The sequence below is a fragment of the Stegodyphus dumicola genome, chromosome 6 (genome assembly GCF_044657685.1).
Source record: "Stegodyphus dumicola isolate Sdum_Otavi_A_Nest chromosome 6, ASM4465768v1".
NCBI classification, from domain to species: domain Eukaryota; kingdom Metazoa; phylum Arthropoda; class Arachnida; order Araneae; family Eresidae; genus Stegodyphus; species Stegodyphus dumicola.
Window position 1 is genome coordinate 207,769,814 of NC_140773.1, and position 25,629 is coordinate 207,795,442.

General features: G+C 35.4%; 1 protein-coding gene across 10 annotated transcripts in view; it reads left to right on the plus strand.

Annotated features, from left to right (window-relative positions):
- Positions 1 to 25,629, plus strand: part of LOC118190859 (rho guanine nucleotide exchange factor 28-like) — a 565,987-nt gene that overhangs the window by 157,599 nt on the left and 382,759 nt on the right. Inside the window, exon 1 of one of the 10 annotated variants that reach the window (XM_085819420.1) lies at positions 12,809 to 12,944. The exons of the other annotated variants lie outside the window; for them this stretch is intronic. The gene's annotated coding sequence lies outside the window, so the exon portion shown is untranslated. Of the gene's footprint in view, positions 1 to 12,808; positions 12,945 to 25,629 lie in introns of those variants that run through there. 10 annotated transcript variants of the gene reach the window in all.

The window sequence follows — 25,629 nt, forward strand, 5'->3', positions numbered from 1 at the left end:
CCTTTGGCGTTTGAAAATATTTATTTCGAACAAACAATTTCAATTTCTGTTTCGTTTGTCCATCAATACACTCACATATAATGTATGTTGTTTAATTGACGTTTAGAATTTTCGATCTCTCTCTCTTCTTGTTTATTTTTTCTTGGAAACTGACATTAGTATTGTGGCAGTCTTGTGCTCGGCTGCGCGCGTCGCCAGATGACGTCATGTTGTTTTCGTAATAACCGCCAGCGCAACCAGCAAAAACACACACACTTTGCGCCTAGCTCGACTGCAAGGAATGTTCGAGCTTTCGTGTAGAGGTTTGACTGCTTTAATGAATAGTCGTGTTAATAAAGTTGTGTTTTAGCAATGTGGAGTCATGTCTTCTAAGAATATTTACCGAGCCATATCCTTCATACAAAGATGACCCAGACGTGCGATCACGTGGTGCGAGAAACCCCGGTAGTTGTTTGCTCGTGTCGCCATCTGTTAGCAACAGTGGGAAGTACTGCATTGGTGACCCGGACGTGATAGCTACAACATTAAGATCCAGTTAAGCGTATATTAACGGTATGGGCTATTCAAAGTTTGATGTTGTATTTCTCATTTTTGTCAAAGCTCATGCTGGGAACATCTGCTTTTCTATTGTATTCCGCTCAGAATAAAAGTAAAATTTACGAATGTGTTGCGTCATATAAATCGATATAATATATAAATCGATGTAATAGGTTCTTCATCGCATTTATTTCCTAGTGGATTTCTTGGGTATTTTTCTTCTGATTTGAAATATCATGATGTATTTAAAAATAATGGTATTATTGTGGATTGCGTTATACTTTCGATACAAAAGTATGGTATTTTCTCAAAAATAAGACTCCTCTTTCTTGTCAATATTTTGTTCTATAATTTGGCAGCTCTTGTAAACGAGTGTTTTGATTATTGAAATTTCAGAATAAGGGTAAAGCGTTTAATTAATATTGCTGCAGTATAGAACACACTGTTTAAATACTAAATAAACCTATTAGGTAATTACGGGCTTGTAAACTTCATAATTAACACTAATTTTAATAACCACATGTAACTGTGTGATTTCAGTGTAGGCCTATGTACGCTATACTGGCTAGACTGAAAACAAATTGGTAACAATACACCTCTAATAATGTCTTGGGAGCACAGCAGTGCTATTATTTCTAAGAAATTTCTGTAGGAAGAAAGTGGAAAAGTAAAATTCTCTTTCTCAAAATTACTGCATGATAGAATAAAATTCACTTATATTTTTATTTCTTAAAATTTATTATCTATGTATGTCTTTTGCCATGTAACTTTGTACTTCGGTAGCTACTTTTTTGCCTGTACCTGAATAAAATTGTCTTGCGTTATGCATTCCTAGAAGAACCTGGGCTTTCATTATTTATCTGACTCCTGATCTGAATTATTTATCTGACTCCTGATCTGAAACTTGTGTAAAGATTTTTAAGTGAGGACTTGATCACAGCAGTGCACAAATTCAGGAAGAATAAAATAAACTTAACCAACAGTAACATGCAGTATATGCAAATCATATCATGTGAGTTTTTTAAAATTTTGTTGCTTTCATTTTCGAATGTGATCTGTTCTTTTGTCTATAGTCAGATTCTTTATGATTCGTTAGTCTGTATTCGCGATTTGGTTCCAGATTCTCTGAAGTTCGTGCAATAATCATTGTATAGAATTCTAACTTCTAGTGCTGTAGTTTGTTACTTCACGGTCATTTTCCTGCCCACTATAGTAACTATAGCTGCGACGGATTCTAGAGTCCCCTAATTGGTTTTCCCCCACTTTATTTATGTTTAGCTTGTTTCGCATCGTGAAAAGCTCGCGAATGAAGGCTGATCTTGAACTAGAATCTGAAATGATGTGGAGAATATGCGTGCTGTGCGGTGGTAACGAAACGTGTTACGATCGTAAATCTGAAGTGGAAAGGCCTTGAAATGCCTCTTTCTAATCCTTACCGTTAAATGAAAAACTACTTTATTCATTTTCTTAGTCTATTTTATCCAAGTAAAAGACTAAGGAAAGGCTTAGGCTTTACCGTAAATGAAAAACTAGTCTATTTTATCCAAGTAATAGACTAAGAAAGGCTTAGGCTTTAGGTTTAGTTTAGGCTATAGGCTTTTCAAGCAGTAGCCTATCACTGTATATTCATATTTTTGTATTTTGCAGGGTGTAATCTTTCTCAGGGATAAATCAGTCATGTAAATCACTACTTAGTTTCCCAGTCATCCAAATCTGACCTTTAAACTGGAAGCATCTGGAGAAACTTAGATCCCATCGGAAACTTGTGTTTGCTCTTGCGTTTTTTTATAAGTGTACAAGTCAGATGAATAATGACGTGATATTTAATAAATAAAATTATAATATTTGATATAATAAAAAACGCCCCTGTGGGCGTAACAATTTTGATCCGTCAAGGAGGAAGATGCCTAAGACTGGCAGGATGCCTAGGAAGATGCTTAGGATGACATGCGTTGGCAGACTTCGATAGTCTTAGTGCTATTTGGATAACGGCAGCCATAATAATGAAGAAGTAACCGAAATATTTTAATTGATTATTGACGAGGCTTTTGTTTAGAAGTAAGCAGTTAGTAAAGATTTTAGGGAGTAAAAAAGTAATACAACAGTTGGGATAAAACTCATTAAAAATTAGGATGAGTAAGTAAAATACGCATTCACGGGCACAATCGGCGGGTGCCGTCGTACTTCCGTGCTGTTCAAGGTCAGGTACATGTCATGCAGTTTCGTTTTAATTGTGTAGCATTTGGTTCGTAAGTTTGATTTTTTTTTTTTTTTTTTTTTTTTTTTTACGATTTAATTGGAAGTATCTTAAACGGGAACTCTCTCATAACTAATAGCGAAATTATTATGAATATTTTAGTCATTTATTGCGCTATTACATCTCAGATGTTTGGCTTATATGTACTCAAATGCAAATAAAAAACAGATGTTAAAGAATTTGTTGTTAGTCGCACTCTTGTGACCTATTTACCGCAGCTGTCGATATGCGTAGGTGTTAAAGTCACTTAAATTTGCTGAGAGTTGTCGAAAAGTTTTATGAAGAAGAACACGAACTTCCATTGATTTAGCCCGGTGACCGTCCGACCTCTGCTCGTTCAATTCCTCATTAGACAACAACGTACTGGTCCGTATATCTGAGTTGTTTTTCGATGCATATCTCCGAAAAATGATGAGTTAACATTCCTTGGCTTTTTTTTTTTTTTTTTTTGCTTTCGTTTACAGTGTGTTGTGCCCGTGAATGCGTATTTTACTTACTCATCCTAATTTTCTGTAAGCAGAAAACTTCGTTTTTTATGTATCATGGAATCCAGAAAACCTTGAGGATCTTATGTAACATCCTTAAATGTTCTAATTCAGTTTTAAACTTAAAAGGAGATTATTAAAAAATAAAGTCTGCCGTACATCAGCTGGTATGTAGCGATAGATATATTTGATATGAGCCTATTTAGTTGCACTTATTGAAAAGAGAGTATACGGAATTCTTTTTTGTCATCGAGTGTTGGAAATTACACTTCGGTTGGTTTTTGAAATTACTTCACATTAGTATATATTGCGTTCGTTCAGAGTTTTATACATTATATAGTTGCGTCGAAAATTTTGAAAGTCAGAATTACTTTTCAAATTCAATACAACCAAATACTTTCGCCCTGTATTATATTTAAATAAATTAAATAATGAAGTATCTGCATAAATGTATGTATGTTTCTAGCATAGTGATAAAACAACTCGAGCGATAAAATTTTGAATAACATACGTCTCCACTCGAATCTGGGCATCTGGGAGCCCAAATTTGGAATTTGCTTTATTATGTATATCGTATTGTATAAAGCATTTATGAGTTTTTGATCAAGAAACTCAACGATTTCAAAGCGAGCAATGGCAGCACTGTTAGTTTAAAAAAAAAAAAAAAAAAAAAAAAAATCCCCCTCCCCCCCTCTTCAGCGCCCGAGATTGTGTACTGGAAATTCTACAGATATGCTGTTTTTAAATTATTTTGCGATATTGCTGTTGAATTGAATTTTAAGTGGTTTTAAGTGCGAAGAACATGATGTTTAATAAATAAAGGTAACACACTGAACGTTAAAAAAAAAAAATGCCTCTTTGGGCGTACGTAATATAAAATCTGAAAGCTTTCGGTGTTTTTTTTTTTTTTTTTTTTTATGTTATTAATTTAGGCTGAGTTTTTTAGTTAATAGGGGATATCAAGCTCGGAATTTTATTAGGTTTCAGGTTTTAAGGATTCACTTTAAGGAAAGATGCGCACTTTTAAGGAAAGATGCGAGTGCATTTTCCTTTTATTTATTTAAATATGTCTGACACTATTGTAAAGCATGTCGATTTCCTACTTTTGATGTACACTGTTGCAAAAGAAATTCAACTGATTTATAACGGTTTCTTTGGGTATCATTTACAAAGCTCGTACATCCCCCCCCCGAAAAAACAAAAAGCCCGTACGTCGGTTACAATTATGCAGCCATTCCATTTCGAATCAAAACGTCCTCCACGAAGGCAACCCTTGCCTTAACTCGATAGTCTTACTGTGCTTTGATGGGCTCACCAGCGGCCGAGCGGTAAAGTCGCTGAACACTGGTAGTTCGGTCCGAAGTTCGAATCCCGCGAACGGGCTGCCTGCATGGGCGTTTTCGTGGTTTTCCTCATGTGTAACGTGTATACGAGTCAGTTTCCCTTAGAAAGTCTTCCACGAAGGCATCCCTCCGCTTAGGCAGATAGCCCTAGTGTGCTTTGCCATAGTTAATTACACCACACCACCTTACTATGCATTGCCTCAATAAACCAAAGAGCGAGGAATGGGATCCTGTTAAAATGGATTTCATTTAAATTCTCATACAGTTGTCATTATGTCTCTCAGTATTGCCTTCTGTTGATGTATTTATTACATAGAGTTGCATTATTAGTTGGAGAAAAAGAAAAAATTCAAGACAATGCAACGTAATTTTTTTTTTTTTTTACTGGATTTATATCTCCGTTTCTGAACTCTATGATGAAATTGTTTGGATGTAATCGGAATGGTTTGAAATACAATGCAATAGTCCTTCCCCCCCCCTTCGAAGTGTGTATTTTCTTGAGAGCGCAGCCAGGTATTCAGACACAAGTTAATAAATTTTCCATTAAAATGATTAGTTTTTAGATTAAAACATGAAATAATTTAACTAAATATATATGAATATTTAGTTTGTTTTAGCTCATAGCTGCAACAAAGAAATTTGTGCAGTCTCTTTGACAGAGCAAGAAGTGATATGTATGAGGAATGCTTAAATGAAATGCAAAACCTTTTTAAAAAAACACTTCCGGAAATGCAGGATTATCCTTTGCGATGTGAAGTCATTCTAATATACGGGCGAATATGACGTATATAAAGCATCTCCAGAGCTATAAATATCGTTTTAAGAAACTTCCGTCTTCATGCGCTTCAAATAAAAGTGTCCTCTTTGTATTACCAATATAAGACTTTCTTTTCATGGCGTTAAATGTTGCGGTTAGGTCTTCAGTGGCTAATTTAATGTTTGCTTCAACGTCCACAATTTGGTTGTGGTCTCTTGCTTAACAGATCGGTCTAAAATCACCCCCTTGTGTTTTATGTTCCTCGGCTATTGCCAAGAACAAGGAATATGGGAAGGAGAATGCTTTGGAAGCAGCAGGTTGCAAGGTCGTAACTGCCGAATGGTATTTAGAAATCGCCCCTTAATGTTCTTGGGAGAGGGGCTCCCTGCCAGCCAGAATTCCCACTGCCATTTCTTGTGTGGGCATTTTTTTATTATTATTATCATTTCATTTTATTCTGGAAGTTTTTATTTCGTATTATTATTCTGCATAGCGGGTTGCTATCTCGCCGGAAAACAACCTGAACGTGGGAAGAAGGGAATAGGTTGCGCTTGGCAGGTGGCTTCTTGGGGGATTGAGAAGACGATTTTCTCAAGCTGTATGCTTCTTTTTTTCATTTTTATCACTGAAATTAATATGCCAGTTAAGGTGTATGAATGTAAGAGCTTTAAGACATAGGCGGTCACAGTGTAAGTGAAATATCCGGCACTGGCCACAAATGTTTATGAATTGATTTCAGGAAGATCCATGCATTCTTGATCTATATCGCATATGAGCACAAATATTAGAAGACTTCACACATCATAAAAGACAATAATGCATTCATGGGGTTGTTTTACAAGGGTTAAAAAAGTTTGCTTTTAAGGCGATCTTGCATATATCGTTTCTTGATACTCCAAGATATGAATAGATAGTCCAGTGTACGCGAGTTATAATGAATTAAACTCTTGTACGTTGTTTTGCAATGTAAAAACTAATTAAGTTATGTTAATGTAAAAACTGGTTAAATTATCTTTAAATATTTTTCTTGAGAGGAGTATGCAGATTTTTTAGGAAAAACTTATCATCTTGTATTTTAGGCCATAACGATATTTACATTCAAGCGATTTCACTATAAATCTCAGAAAAGAAGATATAAAGGCCAGTAAAAGGCATGAAATTTTCACGTTGAATTATCTTAAAATTATCAGCGATTATAATTCGCCAGTGCAAAAACAAGCAGTTTATCAATTAAGATTATTAATTAGCTTTTTAAAAATATGTAGCAAGAGCTTAAGGCTAAAATAATAAATGTTATGAACAGTGTTCGTAGTATTTGAATTATTTATAATACGATATAATCAGTTTTAATTAGTATTAATTATAGTTAATAAATAATTTGCGTTATAGATTTAATAATCACGTTATTAATTATTATTGATGTTAACTTAAAATAACATCTATAATCTTTTCATTTTTAGCATCACGCTGTATAACGCTGCAAGTATTTGCCATAGCTTTAAACAAAGTGGGCAGGTAAATTTCAAATTCAGAGAGTTGTTGCCAGTTTTCCGGAAGGAGATTCTTAATTTGCCTTATTAGTTGTGGTGTATTAACGAAACTAAGGTATGAAAAAACATATGTACTTATTTGTAATTAACTATATTACGTGTTTAATAGAATTTATAACACACAGCGATTCAAAATGACTGACCCGACTTCAGATTGCTTTATTTCTGAAATTTAAGAGCACAGAGATTCAAATAATTTGTGAACTGAAAGAAAAATGTCTAAGTTTTACTTGTGGATGTTTTAATATGTAACTACTTTTCTGCAAATGTAAGGTAGCAATAAAGCAGTAAAAATTTTCTCTTTTCTATTAATCTGGATGCAAGATATTTTATATATGGCGAAGTTTGAGGGCAAGGTATGAGTGGTTATGTAATTCTCTTCCTCTCAGTATTAATATTTGTCCACGCTCTGTGATGCATTTTGGGTAACATTATCCGCAACATGACGGCGAGGTGACCAACAGGTCTAGTTATCCCTCGCCCCCCCGGCGAACATCTAATCTTGGCCTTATAAAACGAGTGTTAAATTATTTATACATTAATGAAAGTTGGCTAGATTTCCACATTACAAGAAAATCAATAAATGTGTTATGAAGCAACAGACAAAAGAAATGAAATTCTTGATCTCAAATTAATGCGCAGATAATATTGCCGGAATTACATTCGTGTATAAACGTAAGTACCGATTTAAGATATGTGTGGAGGCCCACCAGCGGCCGACCGGTAAAGTAACTGAACACTGGTAGTTCGGTCCGAGGTTCGAATCCCGCAAACGGGCTGGCTGCATGGGAGTTTTCGTGGTTTTCCCCATGTGTAACGTGTATACGAGCCAGTTTCCCTTAGAAAGTCCTCCACGAAGGCATTCCTCCCCTTAGGCAGATAGCCCTCGAGGCTTTGCCATAATCACACACACACACTAACATATGTGTGATATATGAAAGCTAATTGGTCAATTACGTAGAAATTATTTGTATTATTTCTGCGTATTACGTTACAGAATATGTAAAATGTGACATAATTCTTCTTCGGGAAATTTCCTAAAAATTTATTGTGTTGTAGAATCTTCAGGATTTCTGATGCTGGAGACGAGAAAAATGTGCAGTGCTTTCGCCAGGACTCGAAACCTAGACTTCTCGACTACACGACAAGTATGCTTCCAATTACCACCGCGAAGGCATGCGAAAAACAGGGAGAAAATAACTTAAAATGTAAATACCAAGCTTCAAAGTTGTTGCTATAAATATTTATCCGCAAAACATTCTCGAATTTTGGGTCTTTCCTCCATTTTCCCCCTGGCCACATAAAGTTTTTCCATATTTAAGGTGAATATGAGCCATTTTCTTCCCTTTAAAAATTCTGCAATGAAAGTTTTTCTACCAGTAGGGAAAAATCCCTCGCGTGTTTTGCAATAATTCACGTAATCTAAGTTCCGTAATTCAAGTAATCTTATAATTCATTTAATGCCATAATTCAAGGAATCTAATCATAGTTAAATTTCTAATCTGCTTGCAAATAAGGTATGTTTGGAAAGCTATGGAAAATTACTTAATATTTGTTAAAATTAACACGTGACTAAATTCAGCTTATATTTTTTATATTATCGAGAATTAATTCTTTATATCCTCTTCCTTAGCTTCGCTGTGAGGACTCAGTCACTGAACACCACACTTCTTTAGCGCTCCTGCAGTAATATGTGGCTTAACGCCTAATCATCCTTTCCAGTTTAATCCTTTGTTCAAAATCGTGCCGATTTGTCTGCTTCCGTCCCCCATCCATATCCTCTTTTTCAATTCATCTGTTTTTTTTTTAAAAAAACTCATTTTATGAGACAACGAGCACTCGCTTTCATCTGTTAAAGATAAATTAGGCAAGGTGGGCTTTAACTCATGTCACATGACTCAGCTTTCGAATTTCTTTTATGTATTAACCATTTTCTTTCGACAATTTATCACTTCCTTGTACGCAATAAAGGAACTATTTTAATCGCTAAAATTTTCGGGTATCATATTTCAACGAAAAATCCATTTCGACTGCTCTCGTATCCATTTGAACGGTGTTTTTATGTGACATTTGTGCGAACGCGCAGAATAAAGGACCCGTTTTCCCAAAATGAAATTGAAATGCATTCAGAAGAGATTTTTTTACGTATATTATATCGCATAGCTCAAAAACGAGCCTCAGAATGTTTGAAATTTTGTTTATGCTATAACATGTAGTTGTGCACCTCCCTTTTTTTTTGCAATAGGCCGCACTAAACGTATATGTACCCACTATGTTACCATGCTCGGTGCGCTGAGGTTTTTTTATTCTTATATAATAGTTTTTTTTTTGGGGGGGGCTTTAAAAAAGATGGAATTATGTTGTTCTTATGTTTCAGTTAAGGTTTTTATGCCTTTAGTAATCTGCATGCAATAACTGTAGAATTATCAACAATTTAAAAGTTTCAAGTGCAGCTAAGCTTAACGAGGCCGCCTTTTGTTTGCATTTCAGACTTTTAGTAGAATAATGAAATAGTCAGATGGTGCACCAAACTGCAGAGTTTTTTTTTTTTTTTTTTTTTTGCCCAGGTTGACCAAAATTTGACTTTTAGTTTTGAGGGCCAAAAATTTTTGTTTTCCTGCCCGTCGGCCGAAGTACTTGTTTTTGCGTAGAAACTCATAAGTTTAATTGTAAAAATTGTTTTTTTAACTGTATTTGATGCTTTATGTTTTTCTGTATTTGACAATTTTTAATGAATATCTTTTGAGTTTTTATGTATTTTCGCCTTGCCTCGAAGTGAGGACTGAATTAATTGAATGAGAAATATACCTCTAATGTGGAAATAAGCGTAAATGAAATGCAGGAAAAAGTGTGTATAATTTAATAGGCCTTATAAGTCGTGTGGGGTCCACATCGGATTTTTTTAAATATATTTCTTTTTAATTATGCACTGTTTATTTTATAAACTTCTTTTTTAATGCATATGATCTACCTTCGAATATTAACGGTGGGTTAAATAAAATTTAAGTTTCGATAAAATCATAATCAAATTTTAAATTAGACATGCCTGAAACTAACTAAGCAAATACAGAATAATGATATATGATTGCGAGTAGAACAGTGCACATGTCAAGCTTGTGTGCATCGTTCTAAAACTGCTTTTACATCATTTGGCATATTATTAGGGTAGGGGATAGCAGCGGATGGTCGGCACGATTTTGACCACAAAGGACGAGGAGGGAAATAGTTTAGTTCTTCCCTGAAATTGAATCCGTAAAGAAAGTACCAGTGTTCAGAATTTTAATCCCTTGGCTGCTGGTTAGCTCCGACGATGAAGACTATTGTTACGAATTTTTTACATAAGTAGAGGATTTTACTGCAATTATGTGTGAAATTGTTGTATTTTTCTGTGTAGTGTAACATGAAAAATCTAGAGATATAAGCTCTGCCGGAAAAGTAAGAATGCAGGGTCAAGTCTATATAACATTGAGTAAATGGGTATCTCAGTAATTTCGTGGGATATCGCCAAACTACAAAAGGTTTTGGCGATTAATTTTCGACGCCAGATTTAGCGACATATCGTAAAAAGTCGCCAAACGTGGCGACCATTTGGCGACGTTTTGATAAGGTCGCTGTATCATCGTAAAAGATATAGTAATTGAATAAATGTAATTGATCATTATATTAGCTGTAACCGTAATTGCTTTCAGTAATTTCGAGAAGCAGGAAGTACTAGAAATATCTCGGCGGCTGGGTGAAAACTATATAAGGCCGGAGAGATCATCTTCTGTCAGTTGTTGTTGTTAGCTGAGCGTAAATTCCGAGTACTATCTCCGGTTTAGCTTCACTCTTTAGCTGCGCTTTGCAGTGCCATTGTTTTTAACGTTCTTAGTAGTTTGAAGTGTCACTGCTGATTGTACTATGGGATACTGTGGACTCCTGTACGAGTATTTCTGTGGGAAGTTCCAGAGCGCTGAAGTGTTGTTTTGATAAAATAAATTTTATCAATCAGTTATTGAACTTGTGTGCATTCAGTTTATTACGAACGTGTACGCACGCAGCAGTACTATCACACAAAGGATAATTAGAAAGGATGTATTTTAAATCGCATAAAAAACAAAAATATTCGTGAGCTAAAAGTCGGACATTCTAATTAAAATCGCGAACTCAAAGGATTCATATACATTCTTTTTGAGTAGGGTTTTAGAGAAAAGATTACTGCTGCTGAAATTTCAGGAAGAATCCACCAAATTTTCAGAACCGAAACCTTTTAGCATATATATTAATAGCACTTTTTAATGACTACTGAACCTTTTTATTATTAATATGATTTCGACATTTCAATGAAATTATTATTATATTTCATTCTCTCATTATTAAAAACATTTAAATATATCTTTTAAGGTTTGAAAAATGTCTCATAATTATCATCATCAGTTTTAATACCGTTTTTGTGAGGGAAAGTGAAAGACGTCGAGTAGACCAGCATCAGATATAAACGCTATTTGAATATTATTAATTCCCAGGTACTTCCTCTTTAAAATCTTCACATCTTGAAGGCAGAAGTAACTTGTACGTTAGTTTTGTTTTGTCTTAGTAATTTGTTTTAATGTAGGAAAAAAGGTCGTGCGATGGTAGTGATTGGGCAGCCTTTGCAAGTGACGTCACAGAAGAGACTGATTCGGTGACGTGTTTAACGGGTTCTTTGCGTGATACGCGGTTTAAAAATATTTCCCATCATCGACTGCAATATTAGCGGGAAACGTGGAGTTAATTATCGCTGAAAGATGAGAGAACTGATACTGTGATCATAGTCCACTTCTTTCTTTGTTTACCCCATCCTTAATTTGAATTGTTAACCAAAAGTTATGATGGATTTTTCTCCTTCCTTACCACGTTCCCTCGTGGTAAAATTAGAAGTGTGTCCATCTGACGATCGGACCAGATCCATCGGACGATCGGATCGATGGCATAATTGATTTTCTCACGTTTCTCGCTCCAAAATAGTCTCTGACTCTTGTGGCGCTCGACTAAAATATGGTGGCCGGTAATTTATCTGCACGACCGACTAGGTCCCCCATCATCCCCAGTCGAATTTAGAGTTAGGGAGAATGTAAGGAATTTTCTCGTTCCTCACCATGGGCCTTCGTGCTGAAATTGGTTTGTTTGTAATCGGAAAGTTTGCCTTTTCAGTTTTGTAAATGGCAGTTATATACATAGCGTAATTTTTACACTATTAATTTATTTTTAAATTAATTTTTCGTAGCGTTTCGCTTTATTTTATGCGCTTGATTTCTGAAAACATTTGTTTTCTTCCGCGTGTAAACTAATTATCATGGAATGTAATGGGAGTCAACATGTTATGTTTGTAATTAAAGTACTAATTTACTGCTCACTGTAATGTAATAACACGTTCCACAAGTAAAAGGAGATCCGTAATAATTCCATTCTGCTGAAACCCATCAACTTATGTCATAATGCTTCGAGATTTAGAACGACTGAGGAACATCTGAGCTGAAGGGATGCTAATTATCGAAAGCAAACATCCACATTGCAATTTCTCGCCCACTCTTATTATCAACCATGTTCGGGAGTGGACCTTATTTGGAGCAGTACTATACCTTTCGAGATCGGCTGCCACAACACCTGTCGTATGTCGAAAACTCCACGGTAAACCGGCTCACTACTCCTTGACCGTCAGGCCAGCCGCTTGTGCTACTCAGTTTTCTTTTCTTGAAGGGAAAGAGAGAGAGGCCATCGCTGGGGCCAAGTGCCTCGAACGAGTAACCTGTCTGACAGGAAAGCTTGGCCGCCGTTTCCTCTCCATGTAGGTAGGGGTTGCTCTCTGTTGACATTTTAGTCACAGCCTTGGCTTGCCTGCGTTAGAATCTATTAACTCAGAAGGTCTCATTGACAAAGCCAGCCACTACCAGCTTGTCGGCGTAACGGTTATTTTTATACATCCTGATATGGCTGGTAGCTTATCCTCGGAGGTACTTTGTAAAAATTCTGAAATGTTTGCCTCATGTTAGAAAGGTAATTTGAGTATAAGTTAGTTTTCATTGTTATTTAGATGTAGGTTATTATTTCTGTGTTCTCTGTTTTCGGGATTTGTTTTATATTGATCTTAGTTTAGGACCGGCATGCCAGTGCTTACGCGACTTTTACTTTTTGATGGATACTTAAAATTATTTTGTTATATCTCTGATGCGATGAAGCTTTCGTTTTTAATGTAAACAGACATATATATCTTGTATTATTTGGAGAAACAATAACGTATGATGGTTTAAATTTTATTTTGTCTTGTTTTTCATTGCTAGCTTAAAAATACATCATAAGATTATCCTTATGTACCAAAGTTTAAGCAAAAACGGGAATTTTCTTTTCTTTTTTATAATTGTTTGTATCTCATTTAACTTTCAAATTAATCCTGAGAGTTTCTATTCAGTTTGTTGAGTTCTCCTGTATAGTTGCTTCTGAAATTACTGTATCGCTACATTTCAAGAAATAAGCAGATTTTTCGAATTAAGTTTCCTTTTAAAAGTTTTTAACTAGATAAAAATGTAATCATTAGTTATTTTAAGGCAAGAAACATAAGAAAAGGGAAGTATATAAGGTCTGTTCTCTTCACAGACGAGTCCAGGTTCACAATGGAGAGTGATTCAGGTCGTCAGACCTGCAGGGAACAACGCGCCAGGTACAACCAACTTCTCTCGCCTTCTTAGCATACCTTCGTGGTGTAATGGTCAGCACACCCGGCGCGTATTCGAGAGGTCCGAGTCCCGGCGAGGACTTTTGCTAATTTTTTATGTCTCCTTCTTCGAAATAACCTGATGTCTATACAAACTTAACGCAGAGGCACCTCTGTGCAAATTCAAAATAGGGACAAAGCGAATGGTTTGTTTAAAGCTCAGTGAATATTAGTTGCGTCCTTAACGACACTTCATTATATACAGTGGTAATAGTAAGCATGATTTACTTCAAAAGTTTTGGCTTCGAATCACGTTATCATTCAATTGGTAAAGTACGAGAACTATCGGCAAGTTATCAGTGTGGACAGATTCTTAAGTCTTATTACGTTGAGCATATGATGACAGGAAAACTGTGAATTGTTAATTATATGAGAATATTAACACTTAAAACACCTTTCGGTTTTCAGTCTGTAAATGCTGAATTTTGGGTTAAACCTGTTGTTGTTGTGACTAATCTCAGACAGTAACATCAGAACAAGCCCACGAAATTCATAGTAGCAAGGAGTGCAAGATTGCGCCTGCCTTTCAACAAGAGCCTGAACCACATACAAGTGACAGCAAGACTTTGCTCAGTTTCGCCCCCACTTTTGATGGAGAGCACCCCGGGGAGAACGGTTCGATGGTTTCCCACCCCTCTTGCTCTACCAGCAACTTCTCGAGAGGACTTTCGGCTCGTTGTATATTTAAAGTGCCCTCATGCCGCACAAACACTATACGTTTACAAATATCCATGCCTTCTCCGGGATTCGAAACCTGCCGCTTCGGTACGGCAGTCAACGTCGCTAATCATTATCATAGTTGGGCGGCATGTTAAACCTATGTGGAACATACTGGCCTTGAAAGCTGCTGTAGTTCGGATAATATCGACACTAATCTTTTCAAGATTGCTGAAATTGCTTGTATTTAATTTTTAGCTTTGTATTGTTAGAAGTTTTTTTAATGTTTATTTGTGTTTGGAACTAGCTTTCAAGCCTGGAAAAAAGTTATCTGGACAAATTCCAACTCTATTCGTTGATGGGGGCTGTTTTTTGGGAAAGTGCCAGAATTTTAACTATTAATCAGCCCATTTACTGAAGATTAATTCATCAGTTGACACTAACTGGATAGACTCATAATTCATTTATTATGGCTGTTATTGTTAAATCGGTCATATGGTCCAAAAAATGTAGTACATTTTTATTTGGTATGTATTTACTGTATTCTCATTGCTCATGTTTATGAAGAAAGGAAGTTTTTGCAGATATCGAACAATTATTTTCGTTTCAGGTACGTTTTAAAATATGAAAGATGGGAGTATTTACTGTACTCAGGGTTAAAATTCTCAAAAATATAATGCTAGAAAATGTGTTATTGAAAAATTTTTGCTCCGTAGGCCCCTTAAAAATATTACTGCAGCTACGTTTGAAAATGCACCATTTGATTAAAAAAAGGTTGGCAATCAGTGTCATCTTTCACTCACCTAATATAAATCCTTCCCCCTAATTAATTCTGATATTAAAATAATCTCATAATTAGAGATTGATTAATGAGTCGAAGTAATCTCTCTGTCTCTCTCTATGTGTATATATGTTTGTAATTTATCTGTATGAATAGAAGACATTTGCTGTTTCTTTTAGTTTGGGAAATAAACCTGAGTAAGCTTCAAGAAACTTCTGAAGTTTATTTATCGATGCTTAAGTTATCGTTAGAACTTATTAACAAAATAGACAGTTTGGTTTCCTTGTAAATATATCCTAAATGTTAACGACTGAAAGTCTTAAAAAAGTATTCATAAATAAAGTTATTCATATCATTGCTGCTACCACGCCAAAATCACGAATCTTCAAAATCATTATTCCGCGAAAAACGTGTCTGAAGCACGTACTTGCTCGTATGTTTTTTGAGAAAAACAAGTTACGACATCATTATAATTATTGTCTGGCGTGTGGCACTGAAACTGTGTGTATATGTAGCTCGAATAACAGCTAATAGGGACTGAATGAGGCAGATTCGTAGTTTTGTTGTATTTTCAACGGTATGTATCGATTTCTTTTGCTTCAGCTTCATCAGTAAATTTTAAAACTTAGCGCCGAACCCTATAGAAAAGGAGTCATGAATATTTGAAGGATACTTGTCATAAGTGTTTTGGCATGGCTTAAGCTCTTTGTTGACAGAAGTTATCATTAAAGTATAGGAGAAAGATTTGTTTTCTGTCAGCAGTTTTTGATAGCTCCATCATTATTGGTTATTTCAATAGTGCTAGAGGCACTATTTGGAGACTTTACTTCAAGTGGTAGCTTTTCGTTACTTGAGTAATAATTTGGTAAAGCAAAACGTATTTTGTCGTAAATTGCGTGTATTTTGACATCGGAATCAGGATTTTTTTAATCCATACATAAAATCGCATTAATTAAATTAATTTCCATAAAAAATTCAAGTGTCTGTAAAATCTTTTGTTCGCTGTAAAATTTTCTTGAATTATTCTTTATTAGAATTAATACTCTTTTATGCAAGAGATTTTTGGAGTAAAAGGTAATTCATCTTTTAGGTCCTAAATCTTTTTAAATACTTCTTTATTAATGATTTTCAAATATTTTTTGTTAAGACATTCAAACCTTTTTAGAAAGTATGAATATTATTGGGAAAGGTTTTGATACCGTAATATGCAATGACTTTAATTGCAATAAAAGTCAACTTAACCGGAAGAGAAAATAGTATTGAATCAATGCTCAGTGTGTCCCCCTCAGAAGTTCCGGTACCCAGATATAAATTTAACTTGAGCGCTTGTATATATATTGTGATATTTTCAATGGATCTAAGCTGCTGCTGTTTTAGGTGATGTCCTTTATAATTCTTTACAAGTCATAGGCACGAGTGTTCTTTTCTTCATCGTTAATCAGTACATCTGGTAAACCATTTCGGTGTTTTAAAAGTCTCTTGCCATTCTTTTTAAGGAATTTCTTTTAAACTGGACAGAACCTAAATTATTTTAAATGGCTCGTCACGAGGTAAACAGATTTTGAGAAGCAGAATTAGAGGCATTTAATCTACTTTTATTTTCCGAAAATTATTGCATTGGATTATCAGAGAAAATTATTATAAATTGTTATTCCGTAGTTCGGACAAACAGGATTCTATTGCATAAAAGTATGTGTAAGGTTTGTTGAGGTTTTGATTAAAGTAAAACGCGTATTTATTTCACGTGCCACAAGGGTCGATTGATACTTTTGCTAAATTTCTATAAGATGCCTCCGAAATTCATCATTATTCAAAGTAGCTGAGAGCATATTATAACCATTAGTGGTTCGTTGTTCATGCTTTACATATTTTAGAAGTAAAGATTATAGCAGTTAAGATAGAAATTTGGGGAGTGCGAATTCTTTTTGTTTAAAGAAATAGATAACTATCCGCATCAAAGCGGGATCAAAGCATCACTGGGATTCTTCGCGAGCATTGACAATCAATATAAACGAGTTTAAACATGGTCAAACGGCATCTGTATAAAGAAGTTTCAACATGGTCGCACGTACACTGAGAATGAAATTCAGTTGATGTTATTCTGGACACCCAGCTGTTGCCACCAACTCTGATGTCATTGAAAAAGTACATAGTATCCTGTGAGAGACCAGCGATATTCATGTGAATGTAGGTATCTGAAATAAACGACAACGCATTATCTGATAGATGCCTTGATTGCTTAATCAAGGCACCTGTCAGATAATGCGTCCATCGTGCGAAAGGAACGAGAGAGTGATGTACTGTTTGGAGATGCCCACAGGACTTTTTGCATCGATTTGTGACCGTGGATGAAACATGATTTGACAGTTGCACTTTTGAATCAAAACGGTTGTAGAGCAGTCGACAGCAAGTGGCGAAAAATGCTCCGAAGGCGAAAACCATTTTTCTCATAGGAATTATCATGGATTGACTGTTTTCAACAGGGGAAAACAATAATAGAATTTCGTTGTAAAACACATGAGCCAAAACTGGCTTCTTAAACACTCAAACTGCAAATAGGCCTTAGCAGCGGCAAAAATGTTGTATGAATTACACTTAGAACTGTTTGCTCATATATCCTGTTCTCCATGTTTGCCATCGAGCGACAACTTCTTGTTGCAGATTTGGGAAGTTTGGCTTCTTGGAAGGAAATATGTATCGAATGAGATCATTACCATCGTCGGTGTATATTTTGCAGCTTTAGACGAAAACTATTTTTCTGTCGCGTTGAAAAAATTGGAAGCTCGCTGGACCAAGCATACAGCTAGAGACTGGTGCCGCATGGTAAAGTCGCTTAACATGGTAGTCCGATCAGAGGTTCGAATCCCAAGAACGGGCTCACTGCACGGGCTTTTCGAGGTTTTCCTCATGTTTAACGTGTATACGAGCAAGTTCCCCTTAGAAAGTCCTCCACGAAGGCATCCTTTTCGTTAGGCAGATAAACCTCGAGGTTTTGCCGTAATTACATAAACCAAACCAAACCGAACTCAGTGGATACTAGGTTAATAGATAAAATTGATTTTCCCCCGAAAACAATATTTGAACTGCTTTTTTACCAAATTTATCAAATGACTCTTGTACTAAATGTGCCTTGTAAAAAAGTATTGTTTATGATTATCTTAAGACAAATACAAGCAGTTATAATTTTGCTGCAATTGATGTAAATTAATCCAAGTAATTTTGATACAGTTGAATTTCAAAATAAATTAATTGATCATACTTTGATACAGTCAAACTCCGGTTTCTGAAAGAAAATGGAAAGATTTGTATTATGCTAAGTTAGCGATGCTAGTTAGCGATGGATGTGTATTAGTTCTTTATTAGAATTAAAAAATTCGGTGTAAAAACTTATTGGATTGATTAAAGGTCGAATAATCGAAGTTCTACTGCATTTAGATACGAGTCATCTTGTTTCCTTTAACTGTTTTTAGCAATATTTTTTTAATCGTTTATTATGAAATGTGTAGCAGCGTCTTATTGAAAATTCATATTTCTTATTAGAAATATATGACAAAATTTTCTGTATTTTTGCTAGTATCACATTATAATTATGTTGTTTTAAAAGAGAACAAACTAGTTATAGTTTCCGTTATTGAGATTTAGGTTTTTTAATTGATAATTAAAAGTTGTTTGAACGAGATCACAGTAAAGATTCCCCCCTTCCATTCTGACTTTATAGAATTTCCTTTGTTGCCTGAACTGCTACGATGACATAGAAGAGAAAGATACTCTAGTGCTAGAATAAAATAAAATCAGCTAAAATTGTCTGTGCATTTCTTTTTGATGATGTGTTTATAATATACTTGCTCACCTCCGAGTAACCGTAACGGACTGTCATACGGCTTTTCGTTCCGTCTGCCTTCTATCTAAAAGTATCACAACTAAAAAGTTTAAGCTAAAACTATTTATTAACACTTCGAAATGACTGTTACACAGCCTGAAAACTAAAAACTAAACTCTACTGGCCTGCAGGTAATCGAAACACACTTTCAGATGAAATCTAACCCAGACTACAAATTAACACATCTAATCTAAACCTAGACTTGATTCTGAGTAAGTGTTCACAAAACAATAGCGAGTAGCAGAAACTTAACGTCGAAAATTAAATTGCAAAAACAGGAAACTAAAAGAGAGACAGTCACCTTATGCTGTTAGTCCTCTGCGTGAAAAATTTAGCAAGTAGAAGCTTATTTATGCTTTTAAACTAATATGCATTCTAGTGGAAGCTGTTGAAATTATAGTAAACCTGGAATAATAAGATAACTCGGTAATTAATAACACTTGGCTAGTTAATAACAATAATAATTTCTGTCGTTTGATATATAGAGAATAAGTGATTAGTATGCCGGCATTTAAAGCTCAACTCAGTGCTGGAGGCGAAGACATAGAGGATTTTTCACATTTTCTGTTCGGGAACGGGGATCATAACAGGCCGTACGAAGGCAGGACTTGGAGATTATACCTGGTACGAAGGTATAAAATTATGCCGTTTTGGAATTACACATGATGAGACTTTTCGTCTTCTCTTTTTCTTTTCAGCTCAAAGGGGGAATTTGCCCAAAAGGGCTATTTATTTGTTGTTTTGGCATTTTGCATTGGTTCACTATAAAACGGTGTTTCACTTTTCAAATTGTTGTTACCAAATATTAGAGCCATGCATTGTACTTAAAGAAATGAAATAGTGAAGAATCTGCATGAGTACATGTATGATTCTCGCATTGTGATAAAACAACTGTACCTAGAAACATCAACTTTAGAATAACGTATTCCTCCACTCGAATATGGGCATCTGGAAGCTCAAATTTTGAATTTCTTTTATTATCTATTTCATATTTTGTGAAATTTTAACGAATTTATTTACAACATCAAGGATTTCAAAGCGAGCAGTGGCAACACTGTACGGGGGGGGGGATATTTCCAGCGCGCAAATATTTTGTGATATTTCTGTTGAGTTGAATTTTATGGTTTTAAGTGCGAAGAACATGATATTTAATTAGTAAAGGTAACACACAAAACGTTAAAAAGTCCCTTTGGTCGTGATATAAAATCTGAAAGCTTTCAGTTTTTTTTTTTTTTTTTTTTTTCTTTTGATATCATCATTTTTTTTTTAAACTTGTATATATGTGTGTGTGTGTGTTTTCGGTATACTAAGTATGATAATGTTCCTCGAGATCGTAATGAAATTCGAACATTTTTTCATATATCATATTTGTAAAATGTAAAACCTTACTGAACAACCCCCGAAATCTGTTACCAAATATCTGCATATCTATTGCATTCCCAAGCAGATTTAAAGGGCTGCCCTTGACCTTGTTATTGATTGTCGTTTCGAGAAACACAAAGGTTTAAGAAGATTAAAAGATACCTTGAGGTAGTCAGTATTAACTGCTACTATCAAGGATTTCCAAAATAATTGTATTAAACAGGCTGATTATATTAGGTGTTCAGTGAAATTACGTTTTGTCTCGTAATTTCTCCCGGTAAATTCCTTTTATGGCGCAAATATGCTAAACTTTCCCATAACTTGATTAAAATGAGAGAGAGAGAGAGAGAGAGTAGAATGCTGAAGAAGGCAGCATCTGATTTAATGGCGATATAATCTTGATTTGGGGGAAGCGAAGGTATTCTTTTCCGTTTTTGCTTCAAGGCAAGAGGTATTTTGTTATACACGTCAAGGTTTTACGTAGCATGAAAAAGCGCTCTCTAAATTGCCTAAAGCCAGTTGTTGAACTTAATACCGAATTTGTCTCCACCAGTTCCTCTTTGTTTCATTGGTTTCTTTTTTATATGTAATGTGAGGTTTGGTTCTCGTAGACCTTTGTACTTCGTTTGTTTATTGTACTCGCTCGTTTAAACGCCATTTGTGTTTCACACCAGCTCCTCACACCTTCTGTTTAATTCCTTCTCCCTTTTTTTCCTAGCTGTTTGTTCGAGGCCGCTCTAAATTAAATCGGTCGTTTACTTCGTGTTTACTTTCATTGGAAACTTTCCAACTGTTTCAATGCTATGAGTGCTGCATTTCCTTCAGTTGCTAACTATTAGGAATCAAGTGCTTGCTAAGCAGCAGAACTTTGTTTATTAGTCTACTGGTGGGCTGCGGTCAAAGCAAAATTTAGAAGTTCTATGTACTCCCGAAAACAAAATACTCAAGAACATTTCAGTATGAATGAAAGCAGTTCAGTCTTTCCGAGCAACAATCAATTCGTAAATAATTTTTTTTGTTGCCAGACCAGGAAATAAAAACTTTTGACACTGTAGGTTAATACGTATAGCTATGACGTCATGATTTAAATTTAATGTCATGTAACAGCTTTTTCTCGATATCAATAAAAGAATTACGTGGCAGTAACATATTGTGTCAAATATCCTAGTGCCATTTTTAGGGAAGGGGGGAAAAAAATGTACAGAAAGCCGCATGTTCTTTTCATTAACAAGCATGTATCAGTTTTACGTAAATATCCTTACCTTACACTAAACGCAGGATTGTTAGCTTAGACATGGTATATATCTATATAGTTTATATATTATGAAAAGCTCTAAGGAATAATATAGTAACATATTACTGAATGACCAAATCTTTTCACCCAGTAGAATTTAATTTCTGTTGGTAGGGGGTAACAGCCTAAAAATATTCTACGTTGCCCTTTATTGGGGCGCAAATGATGCATTTTCTTCAAGCTTTTCACGAAGGCAATTCGTCGAGACAAATAATAAATAAACCTTGCATGTTTAGACATAAACAATTACCTATCAAATTTATGAAGTCTCTTTCTGAGAAAATTCGAAGACGATCTTTATTTCATTTGCGTGCTGTACCAACAAAGACACTTAAGCCGTTTTCTTTATCCAAAAATACTTTTCATCGATAGAACTCCTGCGCCAATTTCATGATTTTTTTGTTAAATGCGCACTACTTTACAGCATCAAAATAATTTCAAGTCATCTGTAAATAGACATAGAATGATCTCTGCCTTTTTCTGTCCGTAATTTCTTCTATTGTGGCTAATGCTTCCTTGTCTGATCTATAAGTCAGTCCAAGACCACGGAAATCCTCATGGCATGGAGAGCAAATTTACGCCTATCGTTGGCAACAGCCTTGAGCACCTTAGAGGTGACAGTGCGATTTAGCTCTGTTCCGCCCCCAGTTTTGATGGAGAGCAACCTGGGGCGGGGTACGGATCCGAGGGTCTCCCACCCATCTGTCCCTACCACGAACCTTTCGAGAGGACTTTCGGCTCGCCGCATATTTAAAAAGCCCCATGCCGCAACGACAGTATTTGTATAAAAACATCCATGCCTTCTCCGGGATTCGATCTCGGGCCTTTCGGCATAGCAGTCAGCAACGCCAACCGTTATACCGTTTGGGCGGCCTTAATTTGTTCTTGGTTGACGAAGTGCAGTTTCATATTTGACACACATCTATAAGTGCAGCAAATCTCATGCAGCAGAAATTCTCGGGACACGGATTTTAACACCCGTAATTTCCCCCAAAATTACGTAATATACGGAACTAGCAGCAATTATAAAGGGAAAAAATTTGCGGTTAAACTTGCTTCTTAAAGCATTCAGTATGCTAATTGAAAAGAACAGAGCAGATAATGCACTTTCAATATAAAAAAAATCGGTCGTTTACTTATTGGTATTTTCGACGACGGTGTTTTTAAACCGTTATTTTTTTAATCTGCGTATATTCAACAACGATATTTTGTACTACGATGTTTTAGAACTCCCTGTTTAGTTTTCTTCCACGACGTTTTTTAATTAAGGCTAAAATTCAGAAGCAGCAATTAAAAAGAGGCGATGAACTTTTGAGAGACAACAGTAAATTCTTGAAAATGGTAAATTATTATATCATTTTAGATGAAAATAAATTAATATCCCTCTAAAAGAATATTTAACACATTAATTAAATTGTAAATGAAAGCAAACAGTTTAAAATGATAATCTAATTAATTAAAATTGAGAAAGAACAAAAATGCAGTTTTATATATATATATATATATATATATATATATATCGAAATGATTGGTAAATGTTCGTGTGTGGGGGGGAGACAAGAATTATAATTAACGGGGTATTTTTATTGCTGCTATCATTTCCTTAATGTCTGCTAGAATTCCTCCCGGGCTTATAAAATACTGAATTTATTCTTCCCCTTGATCTCATTATAATAGTTATCTAGCAAAGAAATGAAGTTTCTTATAGTCCTTAACAGTATTTAACTGTTATTACTGGGCATTAAGAGGTCGTTATTTTCAAAATGCCTAGAAAAGGGCTCAATTTAATCCACCAGTGGCTCATTTATTACAGCTGGCTGTTCCTGTTTTTATAAACTATATATATCTGTTCATTATAAAGTTACAGGCTTTTAAATTTTTGATATATTCTTTCACGAATTTTTAATATAGAACAAGTTAACGGTGTTAAGGTTACGTTTTACGTGCAACTGCTCCATGACTTAGTGTGAAACTGCGTGCTGGTGTACCTAACATAACATCATAGGCCGAAAATGTTTCAACTACACTTTATCTGCCGAAATCTGTTTCGTGATTATCTTAAATGCGCTACAAAAATTTACTTTAAATTACAGAACTACTGAAGCCTACTAACTAAAATTAAAAGTTTAATTAACGAACGGAAGAGCGACTGCAGTAACAGTGTTATCATTTTGTAGTCTATAGGTTATTTTGAAGCAGGAGATATGAAAAATGTGCAGTGCCCTAGGTGGGACTCGAACCCTAGACCTCTCGAATACGCATCGAGTACGTTTCTAATTACACCACGAAGGCATGCGGAGAAAATATCTCCTTGTGAAGAATGACTGGGGAATTCCCTTCCCCCAATAGCGGGCATCATTAATACCTTTAACGGCATTGGCCACTACTAAGGTGACCATTTTATTGTGGAGTCCCCTAATAGGCGGCCATCGCTAGGGATTTTACAATCTGGAGAAGTATCCTGCATCTGTCTCTCTGTGTCTTTTTCCTTATGCACTGTATCAAACATCTCGTATCGCAAACTTGATAACTAGGACAGAGATGAAAACTGTCATCGTCTTGTTAGTCTTTTCTCATCATCATCATAGCCAGGAAAATGGTTTTGGGGTCGGGGAACAATTGTAATTCGGACGCAGTATCGAAAAGAGTTATGAAGTAAAATTGTAAAATTTTTTACCCATTTCGTATCCGAGAAGACCACGCGATGTTATTAATGCTTAAAAAAAAAAAAAAAAAAAGGGGGGGGGAGGATTATTTTGGGAAAAACTTTTTTTCTTTAATTTTTTTTTTTAAATTTATTTAAATGACTATTTTATATAAGCCGTGAAAGAAATGTAACACAAAATGTAATGTTTATTTTATCTCAAGAAAATATTGTAGGACAGAAATACCTGGGAACCTCCTGAAATTTAAAGTATTTTTTATTTAGTCATTAACTTCATTAAAATTTTTTGAAAGCTATAAAAGTGCTTTCAAGAGGACTTAAAATTCAGTGAAAAGCGTGAGAATCTTAATCGACGTTGTCTGCCATCATTAAATTCTTGATGCAGCTATGACACCTCCTTTCAAAATGTAAATGCATCTTCTCTCTTTTGCAGAAGTACAAGTACATTAAATCGCTGAAGCACAGCAAAATTTAATCCTTTACGGCAAATGAGTTCTGGCACCCCCGAGTTCAGCGATTTCGTTATTCATCGCGTATGTAAAACTGCACCATTAAAGAAAATCGTTTTGAAGAGCTGTGAAGTGGAGCGAATGTTTTCCTCATAAACGCGGGCCACCCATAAGTTTTAGTTTGCGGGACCCCATGCCGCAGTTCTGAACGTGAATTTTGAAAGCAAAAGAAATGCGTGGGCGTTTTCCCCTAGAAGTAGGTAACCTCTTCCTTCTTCTACCAGCGAGATTGAAACAGCTGCCAGGACTGAGTCGACTAGATGTTTTATCGGGCCCTTGAACTCAATCTGGGACCAAGACAGTTTTCAACAGGCTGTTAGCCGCGCGTGACTCCGCAAACATGCTCGACTTTTCATTTAGAGTGAAGGAGAAGTTTGTCTTCGGCGCTTCACGATGCTTCCATTCAGCACCATTTCGAATAGCTGACGTGGAAGAAAATATGGCATAGCTTTCCACAGCAGATTTTCAAATGCTGGACAGTATGCGTCTGTCAGGAATTGTGAAACTGTTGCATGCATATCACAAATACTACTATCATAAAACTAGGAAAACTTATTTAGTGGTTTTATTATGCTTCGCAGTTACTCACATAGTCGGAAATAGGTCCACTCAAAGCATGTTTTGCGATTCTGTAATGTAAATTGTATACGTATATATTCGCAAAATTACCGTAATAATAAATAACACATGTACCATAGAAAGGATAGCGTGAACCGCTCCGGTTCCCTGGCACTGTGTATTATTTAGAAACCGCTTTATGTTCAAGACCTGTATGTTAACTATATATGGCACCTTATATGCAAATTACTTGCATCCATCTGC